General features: G+C 38.3%; 1 long non-coding RNA gene across 1 annotated transcript; it reads left to right on the top strand.

Annotated features, from left to right (window-relative positions):
* Nucleotides 1-6869: 6869 nt before the first annotated feature.
* LOC111659943 (uncharacterized) lies at nt 6870-8777 on the top strand. The gene is made up of 5 exons (XR_002761121.2): nt 6870-6977; nt 7346-7480; nt 7684-7839; nt 8068-8147; nt 8688-8777. It is a non-coding gene; the product is annotated as an uncharacterized LOC111659943 (long non-coding RNA).
* Nucleotides 8778-15983: the final 7206 nt, after the last annotated feature.

Below are 15983 nucleotides of genomic sequence, written 5' to 3' on the forward strand. Positions count from 1 at the left end.
CAATATGATTTTAAGTACATCTTCATGTATTTCAACGGTGTGGAATAAATAATAAGTTCAAAAAAAAAAAAAATATTTCTTCTTACCAGGCAGTTTTTCAGTATTTCACTTGATTTAAGTGTTTCCTTAATTACCTTGATAAGATAACTTGTTACTGAGATTGTATGACTTGTTATGAGTAAGTGCATGCTTGAATCTAGAATTTCCATAGTTATAAAGCTGTTCGATCAACACTGACAAGTACAAAACTGCTTTTTGAAAGTCGTGATCTCTTATTTCAAGCACGAAATAAGAAATTATGGCAAAGCCCAAACCCTCTGCAAAATCATGCTGTGCCAGTGTCCCCACCGACAGAGACCAAGGAACCATAAATAATTTTCTATCTCCATTAATAGTTTGTATTTTAACACCATTGTACAATGCATCCATACCTTCTTTGATTCTATTCAATATTCAGTATTACATCTACACCACATTGACGGCAGTCTTCTGATCTAGCCATGGTAAGTAACCCAATAGCAGCAGGTTTCCATTAATAATTTGTTTGCTCATAGTGGATTACAGATCTCTATTTCATCCGTGTACAGAACAATCTGCAATGCATTTGGTCTCTCTGACAATAAGGGATGTGATTTTAGAAGAGCGCCATCAACAATGTCATGAAAAAACCTTCCCTGCACCTCTGTGGTCCCTTTTCAATCATAGACAATATGATATAATAAGAACTGTTCTAGACTTTTGACTAATGGTACATAATTAAATACTTTGTCTTACTTCTTTTTGAAGGTGTCCTGATGTGCCTCCTGAATGCTTCTTTAGCACTCGCTCTGGCTGTCTCCTGAGCTTGTACAACAGTGATGAGTGATACTGCTGCACTCCAACAACAATGTCATTCATGCCTTTTTGAAGGGGGGTCAATCCTGAAGTAATGAACAAGTATCCTGATGTGATGTGATCTGACATTCATAGTTCCATGTCAAGCACAATGTTAGTGACAGAAGAAAATGGTTCTGAAGGCTAACCATGAATGCTATTAGTATGGCCAAGTACTTACAATAAGGATGTAGTGAGCAAAGATGAATGATTTAACATTTGAGAGCGCTGACCAAACACAACCTGACCTCACTATTACAACAAAAACAAATCAGCTCTGACTTTTCAAATGTTTATTTAGTTTTACTATTAAAGTACATCAAAAAGAAAACACAAACATGTTTTAGCTTTCATAGAGCATTGTGTCTTTTCATTCATACACAAGGTGTCAAATCAGACATTGCTGTAGTTGGCATTTATTGGCTAATATACACTGATAACAATACAGACTGATATGCCAATATTGACTAATAGTTTATTGGCCCCAATATTCATTGTGCTTCCCTCATCGTCAGTTTTGGTAGTCTGTCTACAACATAGTACAACTTACTGGTACAATTTACTGGTTGTACTATGGCAGCTCCATCTTGGTTAATTTCCATTTGCCCTTCATCTGTGTCAGGTGTACAGAGCTGTTGATGCTGGAGTCCCCTGGAGGTTGATCCAGTTAAATGCTGTCCTGTGTGTAACATATCAAAGAAACAAATGATTTGACATTGTACTTAACCTCACCAGTAGATTTATATAATTATTTAATTATTTTTTATGATTTATTATTTTCACATAAACCAAGCTGATCATTTTCACATAAACCAAGCTTTAGACGCACAGTTATTATACGTAAAGGAAGTAAAAACATCCAAGTGTTAGCATAATCTGCAGCCTTGCAGATTATTGTTTCTGAAACTGGCAAAGGTTTTGCATAATCTAGAATTTAAGTTGCACTGTCATGAATACAGCATCGCTGAATGGAAGTACTAACTGATGATGATAGAGAGCTAAGGTTGGCAATATTTAGTTTATTGTAAGAGAAAGAATGCAAAACGGCTCTATAGTAGCAATCTTACCCTCATCTGGGTTTTACCAGACCCATGTTTACTTTACAGAGAATTCTGGCAAGTTCAGTATCTTCCTAATGGAGGTCAATTAGCATTTTAGAAAGCAACGCCAGTGTGTCACAACTCTAATGCTTGAAGTATTATTATTATTTTCTAATAAAAACATCTGAACTCTTCTCATTTCCCTGTCCCTAAGGAGGAGGAAGGGGCTAAACACAAGGCATTTTCTCTGTTTCTCATAGTTACACAATCATTAAAATGTACTCATCATTACATCATATTTTTATTACAAATTTGTGTTGTGTGATGAAACATTGTTTAAACATCAGTCATCACCCCACTGGCCTGTACTGGCTGCATCTCTGCTGTGAATTCTTTAAATTCTTAACTCTGGCAATTTTGATTGAGTTCTACTGATACAAATACAAATGATACTATTTATCGTAAAGGTGACACATTTAATTAACACCCCTAAATCATAATAATCCCACGAACATATTTTTTTAGAATTTAAGAAATAAAAACATATTGTTTCTTCACATTAGCAAGTATTTAAAAAGACTGACATTTAGTCTCCAACACAAACAGTTTCAGCCTGGCCCTCTCCAGTTATTCAGGTGCATTCATACAGTATAGATAGCCCCAGTAGTCCATGTTGTTGGCCTTTAACACGGTTGAGTTTATATATCAGCTTTGCAAGACACATACATAAAAACTGTCAAGGTCACTGCAGCCATTACAACTGTGACGTTAATGAATCGGCTAACTAACTCCTACAGTAAATGTAAACATTTCACACAGCCTTACGTTGGTGAATAACCTCTAAGAGGCAGAAGAGCTGACGGTAATAACAAACAAGTTACGTCAGCATGAAGCTGTGTGTCAGCTACAACAGCTAGCTTCCAGTTTGCTGTCAACCAAATCAATTAACTACCACCGTCTATCTGCTGTAGCAAGCTAACAGTTTTGTCCTGCTTTTGGACAGGAAAACTAAATGCAAATGCTATGATGTCATGCACACAACAAGACCACAAACACAGAGGTAACTTAAGAGTTAACTCACTCACCTGTGTTTATTATCCAAGTCCCGGGTCTCGTTCTGTCTCATCTGCTCTTTTCACAGCGTTTTATGTGTAAAACAAAAAAAAAGTGTGTAATAAACTGAGCGAAGCAACATCCCGCAAGTTTCAGGGTACTAACCTGTCATTAGCCGCTGCCCCGGTGGCAAGACAAACGTGACAAGGAAGTGACGTCCTAACGGAAAACCCACCTTGATGAGAAGTCTGACAGTTTGCATTTTCATGTTGACATGGGGTCAAGTAGCGTGGTGACATGTAAATGAAAATGCAATAGACTGGGGGAGCTGTTTTGCAAATTGCATTTAAATATTTTCCATTGTAGACCAAGTTAAGACTTTGAAAATGAAATGTCAAATGTTGTTTTCATTTTCATTTTCACATTGTTAAGAAAATGCATTTTCATTGTGACCTGAAAATATTATTATATTATATTATTAAATTTTAATTAACATTTAAATATGGTGGAATGAAATGTCAAAAAGCTTTTCCATTTTCATTTTAATATGGCTCAAGAATGCCCATACATTTATGTGAAAATTAAAATGCAAATGGGTTTATTGCATTTTCATTTTCATTTTTACTCAAATAACACATACATATGTGGAAAATTAAAATGTTATTGTGGAATTATATTATCATTTGAATATAGTCTGCTATAGGCTTCCATACAAGGACTCTTCTGCCCTCTCTATCTTCTGGCCGATATGTTTTTATAAAAAATGCGTCGGAAGATCCGACAGTAAACTCAACAAATGTGTCGCAGTGTCCCACCCACAGCACCAATGATATTATAAATATGATAAAACTATTCAATTAAAATGAATCAGTTCACAGAAGAGAACAGCACCAAAATCAACCAATGAATTCCTGTCAGGCACTTTCATACTGTATATACTCAGTTGTCAGTTTAATAGAAACATCCAGCTGAAACTGATGTAGTCTAATACAACAGTCCTGCTGTAAATCCTCCTTCATGATGGTTTTAATGTTCAGTGTTTATTAAAATTGTTTTAGAACACTGCTCCTGACAAGAAACCACGTACAGCAGCAGAGAAAACTCACAAATAACCCACAATAGAGTCTACATTGAATTTTATTGTGCTGTTGTAGAGGTTGTGTGTTTTTGTTAGGATTTCATGTATAACTTCTGTATGATTTTGATTTAACTAATTTAAGTGGTGGTGGGGCAGAATCGGTCTGTATGGGATTTACAGTGGGAGACTGTTCTAATGTAGGCACAGAGAAGCGTACAGGGCTGCACCTCTGCCTACTGGTCTGCTGTCATCGTTTTTTACCAATAAACTTGAATTCTGGAGCTGTGGGATGTATGTTGTTTCTTCTAATCAGACCAGGTCTTCCCCAGAAAGTCTAGCCAATTATCTATAAAGTACCCATCATTTTCTGGACACCACCTGGACAGCCAGCCGTTGAACCACAACATGTCTGTCATTGTCTTTGCAAATATATACAAATATATAAAGATGTATACATCGTCTCAACATTCATTTTGGTGACCAGTTGGCATACTCAGATGCTGTTACTGCTGACATGAATAACAATCTATGTTTGCACTAACTATACTATATACTATACTATAATTAGACTTATCCTTAGCCAGCAGTTTTATATAGGATTCAGCGTGTCACACTCAGGCCCCAGGAATACATTGACTGGTCTTTATGTGAGTGACACCACTGTGAAGACAAACAGTAGTCTGCATGTTTTACTGTAAAAAAAAATAGACTCACTAATTCTCAGTCAGTGGACACGTCAGGGAAATGAATGAATGAATTAAGGAAGTGTTATTTTTGGAGGGTGATGGGTATGTATTTAGGACCTAGAGCCCTCAGTTAACTGATAACTAATGCTTTTCCTGTGTTGTCTTCAGTCCTTTGCAAGGAGCAGAGGTGTGTTTGTCCAGTCATCTGATAAACTTGTTGAAGATGTCCAGCTGAACAGATTCCTAGATATGCTGCAGTAAGAGTCTCCAGCGTCAACCACTGGAAGGGGAAATATGTGTCTGACACAGACGACGCCAGAAGTAGCAGTCACTGTATCTCTTCAGGTAGACTGAAACCTGTGATGACAGGTCTGACAAGAAATCTGCAGGATGTTTACACAAGAATTCAAATACAAGACTTTATCAATATGATGTAAAAATGAATGGAAATATCAACTCTTTACCAGTAAGCTGTTAACTGTGTCTGCCTGTTGATTGGCGCAGAGACCGCCAAACTGCTTTCTTTAAGCTATAACAGTCTCCTAAGACCTCAGCTTATTGGTAAAAACAGCTTCTTGCTCTGGCTGAACATGAGGCTGACAGGAGCAGAGTGAGTCAGTTATTTGTCTTTGCTCTTTTGCTCAGCAGCCAGGTTGTGATGTCATCTAAGGTGACATGATAAATGAAAACAGAGTTGTTGTCAGAGGCTGAATACACTGGTCAGCAGTGTAACAGCTGACAATAAGACAGTGTCAGACTGAACCTGATTTCATTGTGAATAGGCAACACTCTTCACACAGTTCAAATGCATCACATTGTAACTACTGTTGATTTCATCATCAGCAACGTCAAGAGTCTCCAGTAATGTTGTTTGTTGTCTTAACTTCAACAAAAATGGATCCTAACAATGAGCACCTGCACAGAGAAACATATTAAGTGTCACTGTCAGCCATTTAATTTTAATTGCATGGATTACAGAGCTCATTTCCAAAGCTAATGTTTCTTGTTTCATTGTCTTTTCAAGTTGCAGCCAGCTTTTTGCTTCCCTCTGCTTTTTTGCTGTCAAAAGCTGATTCATTTCTTTAAGGCTTTCATCTGAATCCGGTGGAAATGATATCCCTTATTATATAATCCATGGCAAGTGTCCAAATGAGAAATTCAAAAGCACTTATCTTCGCCAACTAGATTCATCACAGACATACATCTGTGGAAGTGACTCCACCACGGAAGTGGGAGGAATCAGTTACTGTTGGGTGACAAAGTTATCAGGAAATATCTTGTTCCCATTAAAACTGAGATGAAATGATACATATCTCAGTCTTGAAACCTTAATAGTTGCATCACATATTTTATCATCGTGTGGTTTTGAACACAAGGAGAGGTAAATAATGGCATTTACTGTAATTAATGTAACAAAGCAGTTTTTTATACTATACTTAAAAATCAATGATTTTTACGTGCAGTTGGGTAATTTGGCTTGACTGCAACAGCTGGGCCAGGACCATAATCTGGAATGTCGTTCACTGACTGACTGACTGACTGACTGACTGACTTAATTTTAACCTTCAACTTGACTGAGTGAAGATGATTAATCACTGACCAGGTAGTCACTGTGTACTTGTGTCTGCTGCAGTTCTGCATCCTCAAAGCTGAAATCAGTTCCACAATTCAAAGGCATGCTGGCAGGTGATCATTGGGAAAGATTATAACCATCTAAAAAAATCCTGGGGAAATTTTGAATGTGCCGGCTGTTTGGTGCATTTATTTCACTCCTCATGTTTCAATCTGTACAAAGGACGTTGCTTTCAGTTTCATTCATGTTGTAGAGACTTATCCTGATACTGACCTCAGTCACTCCAGCACTGAAAAACGGGAAATATTGGGTCTTTGAATTTACAAAAGTGAAGTTAGTAAAAGCAACACAATTAATTTATATTTTGTTTGTGAACATGGTTTAATCAAATACACTTAAGTTGTTTATAAAGAATGTTGAACTAACTAGTTTCTTGCAAGTTGATAATCGAGTTTAGTCTCTGGCCGTTCGAATGTCGCCAGTTGGCAGTGTCGTTATCCCTCCGGAACAGAAGGTGGCGCTTGCGCGCCGGTATTTGGATGCCAAAAATAGACCAAGAAGAAGACCTCTCAGAAGGAAAGACCGCGTACCATAATAGATCCATGCCGCTAACAGACCGTTGTGGAAAAGTCTCTATTCTTTGCATTAAGAGGTCGTGACCAGTATCTGAAAAAGTACGTTTTTCAAATGAATATATGTTCCTGTTAGAGTAAGTTGGGCGACAGTCGACTTGAGCCATGTTTTCAAACAGTACCGTAATGTAACGAGCCTGTTAACTCTGTGTACTTATAGCCTATTTGCATAACATGTTGGGGAATTTTAGCTAACACCCGCTAGTTTTAATGTCGACAGTAAGCGTCAGTGTGTGTTTCCCTGCTGAGCCCGCGGCTCCCGGGCCTGCTGCTGCCCACAGTGCTACAGCCGTTGCAGAGCAGCCGTTAGCCAGCTGTGACTATGGCGGGTGGGGGAGGAGGGGAAATAATAACTTGTATTAAGTTATGACATGTTTAGCATTGTGTGTGTGTGTTTTTTTTTTGTAAAGAAGAGGAACAACCGAGAGGCTGTGAAGTTCAAGATGGAAAAGACTTTCGCATATAGAAGACATGAGGTTGTTCGAGATGCACCGATGGTGGATGATTTCATGGCAAGATGGCCAGCTTTGTTTGAAGTCAGTGAGGTAAGGCTGATCTCATGCTGTTTTTTTTTTTGTTTTGTTTTATGTTAGATTGGCTGTTGAAGGACTGTCTTGTGTGCACTGGCAAATTGCTATTATACCTAATAGCACATCACGTGTCTGTGCTTCATCTCCCTCCTTCACTGTCCTGCTCTGCTTTTATGCGTGATGGTGACATTCTCCCTGAGTCCTCTGTGCTTCTTCAGATCAACGCTGAATTCAGGAGAATCACCACCGTTCCACTTCAGTCCAAGTTCCTGTCTCAACTAGACCTCCACTTTAACAATCTGACAAGGCTGTTCCAAAGGAGAGGAGGACAGCTAGGGGAAAAGCTCAAAAGAGTCACTACACAAATTGCTAATGTAAGTGATGAAAATTTATTTTCCTATATTCCACCTCTTCTTTCTTTTCTAAGAAGGGCTTAAATCTTCCTCCACCATGGAGTACACAGCAAGGCTCGCAAAATCATAGGAAACTTGAGACAAATACCATGCATACTTAGGACAGTTTATACCAATCGATGTTGTTAAGTTAAAGCACATGAGCTGAATTAAGACACTAATCTAGAAAATGTCCGTGTGATGATGTAGATGCTGGACGAGAGTGGATGATTAAAGGAGTCTGTGTCTACATGGGCGAAGATCCAGCTAACCCTCTACAGGAATATGTGGTATGTATATGAATCAGCGCTTACACTCTACTTCCACTCCTATTCTTCTTTGCTTCTGTTCTATTATTCTCAGTTTGGATCACTTGTGCTGAAATTATTCATCAATCAAAATATTATAATTTTCATCATCAATGGCTTACTGTTTCATACAAAAAATCTATACAGTGTTTCTGGTTGATGCTAAATAAACTTACTGGTAGAATGAACGGTTCTCAAGACTTTTTGTCAAATTTAGCAAATATCTCATGGTCCGCCAGCTGTCTCATCTGTGTATGTGCTGAGAGAGAATCCTGTGTTCATACACAGCCAAGTATCTGGAAATGTACAACAAAGTGGCTCAGACTGCATTAAAAGTGGTTTCTCATGGAACAGATAATGCTTCCATTTTATTAAATGTTTATATTCGCCTTGATTCTGACTTTCACCTTACATAGATCTATAGTGTCACTGTTTTATGTTTATCATTTTCCTGATGGAGCTCGGTGAATAGCTTTGATTTGGCTAACTTTGGTTTACTTACCTTTTGTCTGTTTTGTACAGAGCCTGGATAACAACACCATCAATGAGGCCATTGAAGACACCACTGTTGGGATCTATGTTGTCAAAGAACATGCTTCAAGTGATGAAGTGGAGGACATTGGCATTGTTCTTGAAGGCATCAAGGTGATGCAAGATCTTGATAATGTAGCATTAGCTGTTGCTATGCTGTTCGGACTGATGTATGTGCTCAACCTGAGCTACCCTGCTGACCTCCGCTACACTTTCGAGGTTATCCAAAAGATTTGGATGGAACTGGATGGTTGTATTTCTACGCTGAAGTTACTGTATGTGATTTGAAAAGTTTTATGGAAGAATACGGTAAATTTTTTCAATGAAATCAGTTTTGATTTTTGTATTTGCACACAACACAAAACTGATGTCTATAATGCATTTGGCTGGCTTTAACAAATCAAGTTACATTTAGAGACCTAACCTGGGTTGTAAGGAAATAATACAATTGCCTTTAATTTACATAATACATTTAAATAATATTAGCATTAACAAATCAAGTTCGTTATATTTGAAAATCAGTTATCCTGAACATGATAAAATGGCTTTCATACTACTTAATTAATTAGTGTTGCAGTAGCTTAAAAAAAATAAGTTAACTCAACTTGATTATTTCAAATACCTGAACATGATTGAAATATTTTGGTTTAACAAGTAATAATTCATTGAGAAAAACAAGGAAATTTTGTCAGTTATCCACATTCTTATCATGTGGGACCGATGTACACATTAAAGTCAAGTAAATCCAAAGGATTCTTTTTTTCAGTGAGGTGTCCCTCAAAAAGCCATTTGAAGCTGCACGATTGGCCAAAGTAACCTCACAATGATGGTTTCAAACCCAAATTTGTCTCCACAACCATAGCAAGAAATGTATACACACAGGTACATGCCCTTACAGAAGTTGATCTGCAACAAAGCTATACCACTATATCCCCATACAGACAGTGGCAACAGAGCCAATAATTCCCTCTTACCATGTTAAGACATTTATTTTGAAGGTTAATAAAAATCGTGTAGATGGTGTTTGTGTGTATCTGTCATATATCTGTCATTATATGTGTGTGTGTGTGTGTGTGTGTGTGTGTTTTTTTGAGTGTAGTGGTAGAGCTGCCCATCACAACCTTCAGTAAGGTTCTTTTTACCTGGTTGAAACTCTTATTTTGAAGGTGAATATCAAAAAAGTAAAAGGTTGTTCGTGTGTGTCTGTCAATGTGCTTGGATGTATTGTTGTGTGTGGCAGTAGAGCTGTCTACCATAGAGCCTCCGAAAAACCCTGTGTTCCCAGGTTGAGACACTTGTACAGTTAATATCCTTATGGTGGTTATGGTCTTTGTGTATCTTTCAATATATGTATGTGTGTGGTGTTGGGAACTGCGAAAGCTTAACCTTCAAACAGCTCTTTGAGGTTGTCAGGACCGGCCAAAATGATCTCACAACCACACATCAACATGCACACACAAGTACACGCAAATACACCATGTTGATTTACTTTGTTGCTCTCACACCTGAGTTCAAAGGCTAAGAATTATTGAGTCTAATTAGCCAATCAGAATCAGCTTTGTCCATTTCTGCCGAGTAACACCTGCTGAGTAGTACCTACTGAGACACTGGTCGCCACTGGTGACTGTGACACACACAATCCATAGGCAGCCAACAGCTTTTAAAATGAAACTTGTGTTTGAAAATGGGATAACTACTGGTCTTATTGAAAAGATCACTACCTCACCACAATGCTAAAATGGTTGAAAAAGTAGCTCATATTATTGAAGTACAGTGCTTTGAAAAATTAGATGCCAAAATTATGATTTTTATAAGGTGAATATCCACAGGTGGAGATGTTTTATGTGTCTGTCAATATATGTGTGTACATATATGTGTACAAAAATGGGTTCTTAACAAAACAATCATAGAAAGACATGAACACACACACTGAATTAGACAGCACTGATTTGCCTTATAAATGCTCTCTTGAGAGTAATAACGGTAAGAGTTAATGAGTCTAATTAGCCAATAAGAATCAGCTTTGTCCATTTCTCACAGAGGGTACTCCCATCATTTTTAGGCTCACTATTCAAATTCTGTAAGTCTCTGTGCTTAGGTAGACACTTTCTATGAAACAGCACACATTTGTCTACAACCTAGGAAGCCATGATGTGTGAAGACTGAAATATATGGCCAGCAGGACGAGTTACACTGAATTTTTTCACTGGAGTTCTAGAGCTTCTCCCACAATGATGTCAGCCAAAATCTGAAATGGTCTCAAAATGACACAAAACGTAAACTGCGATTTTGCGTAAACCATAATAGTTGTCAAGATACTGATTCAACCCAAAAGAGTCTCAAGTCTTGTGACCTGTTTAACATTTCAACCATTTTTGTACATTGAAGTACGACGCAGCAATAGAGCTCCAAAGTTTTGAAGACGTCTCCCCAGTCATTCTCTATGGGAATTTTTTCGTCACCATGGTTACTCAAATCGCTTAGAAAAGTCATAGCACACCATTCCCATTTGAGCCGCATGCAATGATATATATATATATATATATTGTCTGAGTTTTCTCAAAGCTGCGTCACTAGCTATGTGCCGAAATGCCGATACAGAAAATGAATAAGATGAACTACAAAAAGGCATTTCCTGCTGAAAACGCATGTGAATGCTGAAAGCTGAATGAGATTGCTGAAGCAATGCTGAAGAAGCTGAAGGAAAAGCTGAAGTAGCTGAAGCAACTGAAGCAATTCTGAAGTAGCTTAAGGTATAGCTGACGATTAAAAGTAGAACTTTTAAGCTGGACGTTTAATGTCCTGATATGGTTGTAAAAGGCCTGAGTTGTTGATGGAAGGTGTAACAAACAGCAAAAAACTGTACAAAATATACAAAATGTAAAAATCTAGAAAAACAGTTAGCTGAAAGAGAAATGGCCTAAATAAACAAAGAAAGAAGAAATTAGATTAGATTACGGATACAATGCTAAAATAGTTGAAAAAGCAGCTCATATTAACTGATCAACAGTCAGAGATGTTAGATGTTAACCTGGAGATGCTGAAGTCCATTAGTTGCAAAAGCTGAGAACTGAAACATGTAGTAACCAGTTGAAAGCCAAATTATTTACTGCAAAAGGTGAAGTGGGAATAAAATGCCTTAAAAATTTGAAGAAGTAATCATTTGTATTAGTAAAAGAAAGATGGACAGTATCATAAACAGTAGAAACTTTAATTTAATATATCAATAAGCTGAATAATCACTTAATAGCTGAAAGTCTTGTGAACAGTGTAAAGTTTGAAGGAAGTCTGTATCTGAAAGTATGCTTGAGTAGTTGAATTTCAAAGACGGTGAAGTTTTGAAGGATTTGAACATCGTCTCAGACGTACACAGAGTAATAAGGGTGACTTGGGTGGCTTCCTGGTGGAGTAAAGTCCTGTCTGGCTATGTTGCTTCCGCTGTTATCTCCATTTATAAAAAGCTTAATGTGGGAGCTATTTGGTGTTATTTAGTTTAGTTTTTAGATTTCATTATTCTATTTTGATTTTAATTATGATTAAATTGCTGTTAGTATTCTGTTAGTTTATCATTTTTGTAGTTTGTGTGTTTTGTTGTTATTTGTTTGTTTCATTTGGGCACGGTAGGGAGGCACTGTAGGTTATATAGGTAAGCGCACGGTAGGGACCAGCATGCACCTGGGTGGGCAAATGGTTTTTTACCGGAGCGGGAGATGCACAGGAATTTTTCTTTGTTCTGTGTTTGCTTGTTATCCGATTAAATAAATCACGTTTTTTGTTGAAAATTGAAAGTCGTTTGGACCTTATGCTTTCTCTGTAATGGGTGAGGTTTGGACCCAAAAGCAGCACCGACTAGGACCGATGATTGGTAATGACCTTTGTTGTTATTAGATGCAGGTAAATAAACACAGTTCAATTCAAAAGGGGAATGGCAGTCTTTGAGGGGCTTGGGGAAAATCCGAGGGCCCAGAATAAAGCTGTGGATGAGGCAGCCGTACCTGGCAGAGGGTAGGTCGGAACCAGGCAGAGGACCAAAAAACCAGCAGGTGAGTAACCCAGGAACACTCACGATGGTTGAGATGAGGACTCTGTCCCAGCGATGATCAATGAGGAAACGAGGAGAACTCACACGCTGCAGCAGTGGAGGTGGAGGACTCAGAGCAGCCCCGAGAACAGGCAGACAAAGACCAGGAAGAGGCAAGGCAGAATCGTGGTCAAAAACAGAAGGGCTGAAGTCATTACCAGGGCAGAGACGAGGCAGGTAGGTCGGGAGCAGGCAGGGTCGGAACCGGGAGATCAGATGAAGAGTAAACGCTGGAAAGTCTTTCATGGGAACAAAGAACAATCTGGCAGTGAGTGTGGAGGAGAGTGGAGCTTTTAACCAGGCTTGATTGCTGAAGAGCTGCAGCTGAGTGAACAGGTGAATGAAGTGACTGACGAGGTGGGTGTGGCTGGCAGATGGGGTGAGCAAGGGAGTGATGAGTGGAAAACAACTGAAGGCAGGTATGTATGGAGAACAAACCATGACATTCTCCCATCCGTGTACACCACAACCCACGGTGCAAATGTGGCCTTTTGAGTTTTTTATGATTTAAAGTTTGATTAGAAACTTTTCGTTGCTCTTTGTGGACAAATGGCCACTACACTTAATATTTCAAAATTTATAAATAATACAAAAAGTTGAATACATCCGGTTTCTGTAGGACAAAGTATGAAGGAGTAGTAAGAGACCGTAAAAAGGCAGAAATATAAGAATAATTACTAGAAAATGCATTTCCTGCTGAAAATGCATATTACTGCTGAGAGCTGAATGAGCTTGCTGAAGCAATGAGTGAATTTCCCAGTTGTAGGATTAATAAAGTTAATCTAATCAATGCTGAAGAAGGTGAAGCAATGGCTGAAGATTAAAAACAGAAATTGTAAGCTGGAGGCTGAATGGTATAAAATGTTTGAAAAAGACCTGAATTGTTTACGAAAAGTTTAACAAACAGCACAAAACTTGACAAAAATTTACAAAATTTACAAAACAGAAAAACAGCAGTTTACTAAGTTTTCTAAATATAAAACTTGAGAAGCTGAAGTCCATAAACTGCAAAAGCTGAGAACTGAAACATGTTGTTGAAACAGTTGAAAGCCAAGTTATTTACTGGAAAAGCTGGAAGTAGGAATAAAGTGCCTTAAAAAGTGAAGAAGTAATGATAATAATAATAATAACAATAACTTGGATTTTTATAGCGCCTTTCAAGGTACCCAAGGCTGCTTTACAGGGAGATCATGAAGGGATTTGAAGGTGAGGGAGAGGATTTTGTATTGGATGCGGGCTTTGACCGGAAGGCAGTGAAGCTGGATGAGGGTGGGGGTGATGTGCTGCCAAGACTTGGTGCGGGTGAGAACCCTGGCAGCTGAGTTTTGAACATACTGGAGCCTGTCCATGTCCAGGGTTTTGCTGGGAACCCCGAACAGGACTCCATTGCAGTAATCAGTAATAACGGGTGGTGACAAAGGCGTGGATGAGGGTCTCTGTGACAGAGTCAGAGAGTGATGGCTGGAGTCGAGAGATATTTTTGAGGTGGAAGAGAGCAGATTTGGTGATGATGAAAGATGAACTGCATCCTAAACATTAGAAACTTAAATTTGAGATATCGTATGTGTATCCCTTCCTTGCACTTAGAAGCTGCCATGGTAACAATGCTGTCCGTCTAAGAGAGTGAGTCTGGCTGTTGAAGACACAGAGCTCATACAAATCTATGGGAGGAAGGGGTCAGCGAACCTCAGAAACTCCTGCCTTTGAATACAAAATGGTACATAATATCAGCAAAATTATCATATGATCAGCCCTACAAGACTCTCCTGAACACCTCCATATGGTTTTGATGTTTGTACAGCCAAAAATGTAGAAATAGGAGCGATTTACAATAAAGGGTCGGTTATAGTTCTCTCCTGAAATCCACTCCTGAATTTGTATTGCAGTCTATGGGACAGTTGGACTGGGGAGTACCACCCATCAGTTTGAGGCTGACAGTTTAAATTCTTTAACTCTCTGTGCTAAGGTAGTCACTTTATATGAAACAGGACAATGTCTACTAATGAGGAAGAAATTATGTGTCAATATGTGGCCGTAAGGCCGAAGAAATATATTAATATTAAAAATATTAACATAAAAAATAACTTTAAAATTAATTAAAGTCCTTGGGGGCACCAGCCTAAACTAATAGGCAAAATAGCCAATATTGTTTCAGTCTCAAATTATTACTATTAATCTGGAACTCTGATTAATAATTACCTTAATTATTATAACCAAATTACCATATAAACAGTAAGTTGTGTTGAAGGATTGGAATTCTACTAAGTAGAGGTTGGCAATATTCAAGCGACATTGTGTGAAATGTGCAACATTAAACACACCAGTAGTTATACTTAAAGACATTTATTTACAATGGAACAGGGTAAAAACACGTCTAATCTAGTATATACAGTTGTGTGTGTGTGTGTGTGTGTGTGTGTGTGTGTGTGTGTGTGTGTGTGTGGGGACACAGATAAAGGCAAGATGGCCGACTCAAAGTGATCACTGTGACCACATGACCTGAACAAAGAAGACTACCCAAGATGACGCTAAACAAAGAAACTACTCAAAATGGCCGCTGAGACCACCTAGTTTGTGGGGGAGGGAAGGTGTGAGTTTCTTTGTTTGCCAAGATCATGTAAACTAAAGTTACCAGGTTAGAGGGAGGAGATGTGAACATACAAGTACATGATTAACTGAAGACTGACCACAACAGCAAACAAGACATCAACATGTACATTAATAAAGTTAAGACTTCTACTGCTTAGATGTGCTGTGCTATGCTGTGCTAGGAGAGCTTAGGCCCAGCCAGTTAACATTACCCAGTCCTTGGAACAAAACAAAGAGGTCCTTTCCAGTGTTGTTGTTAAGTCCAATTATATCCTTTGCTCTCCTCACAAAAAAATCGTAAAAAGCTTAATATATCAAAAATTATAAATAATACAAAAGTTGAATGCATCCGATAATCTACAGAAAAAGCCAAACGTTTTGATAGTTGAACGGTTTCTGTAGGACAAAGTATGGATGAGTAGTTAGAGATCATTGTAATGGCAGGAGTGCACCAAGGAGTGGCGCTGTGGGACTGTGGCGTCAGTGTGTGTTCGGTAATGTTAAGCTGACGAAGTGTGTTAATAAAAAGTTACAGAGATAACAGCACGTTGTTGTTCTTGAGTTATAGTAATAGAGACCAACAATACAATCATAAAAGGCGGAAGTATAAGAATAAT

This window comes from Seriola lalandi, unplaced genomic scaffold, assembly GCF_002814215.2.
Source record: "Seriola lalandi dorsalis isolate HSWRI2012SDOR001 ecotype SW California unplaced genomic scaffold, Sedor1 jcf7180002054501, whole genome shotgun sequence".
In the NCBI taxonomy this organism is placed as follows: Eukaryota; Metazoa; Chordata; class Actinopteri; order Carangiformes; family Carangidae; genus Seriola; species Seriola lalandi.